Below are 2,500 nucleotides of genomic sequence, written 5' to 3' on the forward strand. Positions count from 1 at the left end.
AGAGAGAGAAAAAAAAAAATTCTACCTGCAAATATTTCTCCCCAAGTAATCCAGCGGTAACACATTTTTTATACAGATATCAACATCTCAAGGTAGATAACCCTATTTCAAGCAACCCATTTCACTAATCTAATAACCTAATCAAAGCTTTTATCAATGAATCAATAAAGCAGGGTAAAATATCATCATCAGAACACGTCACACAACTATCAATGGATCATCATTTTGCTTATTTGGGGTTGTAAAGTGAAAAGGCCAAATTGTTACATTACCACTATTTTGACAAACTATGTTATCAGCAATGAGAAAGTGGCCTTGTGCCGGGGTTCCGCCGTGGGATTCCTGTGGTGCAATGTGCTGCTGCTTCTCTTCACTGACCCATATATATATGCGATGCTGTCTGCTTTTTTCTAATTCCCACAATTATGTTATTTTTGCATGAAATCAGAAAAATTCTGAACCTTATTTTCTTCCAATACATTGAATTTACTATTTCACTCCTGTACATTATGTCAAAATTATTGTATATCAGTTTTATTACTAGTCATTTAGCTTCAGCCATATATCAAAATTGTTTGTCTATAGTTTTCTTTCTTTGGACTGATATGTAATCTACCTTTTTACTTCATAACATTCCAGTAAAGATAGTATTCAATCACTTGACCTAAATGAAAAAGTAATCTTAGGAAGCTAAACTCAACAATAGACATGTTAAAACTATTGAATATCCCACTTGTTATGGATAGTTATGGATGTCTAACTATCCATAACAAGTGGGATATTCAAATGACAATACTGGCTCAAGAAAGGTATACATAAATTCAAAGTTCAAAACTGCAATACCATTACATTCTGAACTGAATTAATTTATCAATTACAGAATAAGATAGATATTCACTGTATCTTCATTTAAACCATAAATATTTCTTTTGCACTGATTAAAACTTAAAAATCTGAATCAAACCTTTATAATACAGCATAAAAGTTAAGTTCTAAAACTTGTCAGCCAAACAATATCTACTAAGAATAGAGAGAGAAAAAAAAAGAAAAAACTTACGGCCTACAGCTATTAACTACAGGATACCAAATAGTATGAAGCTCAATCTGTTCACATAACCAGACTAATGTTTTGCATATCTCTTCTTATAACTCCTTATTCTTAATTCAGAAACTATTCGGAATAAGACCAGATGAATTAGTGCTATGGCCTACATGTTCTCCTGCAATGCTGATAATCATCTCCATTATATGCCTGATAAGCTAGAGCTTCGACTAATTTATTTGATAATACATTACTAGGAAGATCTATAACCTCTGTCTGGCCAGAATATGTCGCAGAGATTTATTTGCCTTTGCCGGACTGCAATCACTTCTCTGGACTTAACCATGTGTGTATAGATTTGCTGATTTTCATGAGTGATTCTGTACTTATCTTTACGTAGTTGTCTTAAACATTATGTTTGACCAATACCTTAGTTTTCTCCTTTCCTTAGCCCTGTTCTAAATATTTATCTTTCATTCTGCACTGAATAACAATTGCAAAGTTAAAAGGGAATGTGCAGTTTATACCCCAGTCCATTTTCATTTCACAGGCATCTTTGATATTCTACCAAAAACAGCGCAGAACACCCATTCGGCCTTTTTCTCCTCAACAGGAATTGTTATTTGAAATCTGTACTTTTAATGATAGCCTCTACCTCTAACCCATAAAAAGTAATAAATCTTAACTTTGTGCACTGTAGCAGGCTAATGCATCATTCTAACATAAAAAAAAAAAATGTTTCTTGGAATGGGTAAACTTTTCAGTCCTTACAACAAAATACTGCAGAAGAGTGGACTAAGAAAATAACTAATTCCAGAGTGTAAAATCTTTGTGCTACTAAATTCTAAAAATTCAACCTCATTGTGTTCAATGAATGACATAAACTGAACAAAATCTACTCGTAACATACAAAGTCCTACCTTGGACAAAGTTCAGTAAAATAAATACACTTGCACTTTTATGTCATCTTGAAAAAAACATTTAAGAACTTTCTTTCAGAAGAGAATCCCACAAAATCACTGTAACCTTTCTTCCATGGAATATCACTTTGTATGAATTTCAATGAATGAACACAACACGTCACATCAACACAGTAAACTTTGCAAAAACTGCAAGAGGGCGGATTTTCACACGACAGATCGGAGAAATGTCAAATTCCGGTCCTTTTACCTCTGACCGCAATAAGCCGCTCGACAATTCTCCTTCATTAACAGCAAAAAACAGATATTCCAGTCCACAGCCAGCCACCAGACAAGACCCGTCCCGCGTGCACCCTAAAAACCCAACCCAACTCGCCTTTTAAAAACCATCTGGGCAAAAATAGCAAAACCCGACCTCGCTCGCCCAGCCACAACCCCTCAACCTTCACACGATCATTTCACCTTTTCCTTTTCACCTCTCGCGCTTGTTTCGCACACGATATCACAAACGGTACAATCAAACACACATTTCCACACT

General features: G+C 34.8%; 1 protein-coding gene across 1 annotated transcript in view; it reads right to left on the reverse strand.

Annotated features, from left to right (window-relative positions):
• LOC113801177 (tubulin polyglutamylase TTLL5) overlaps positions 1-2,500 on the reverse strand; it is a gene marked incomplete in the record, with an annotated part of 36,347 nt that overhangs the window by 33,737 nt on the left and 110 nt on the right.

Source organism: Penaeus vannamei, chromosome 28 (assembly GCF_042767895.1).
Source record: "Penaeus vannamei isolate JL-2024 chromosome 28, ASM4276789v1, whole genome shotgun sequence".
Classification (NCBI taxonomy): Eukaryota; Metazoa; Arthropoda; class Malacostraca; order Decapoda; family Penaeidae; genus Penaeus; species Penaeus vannamei.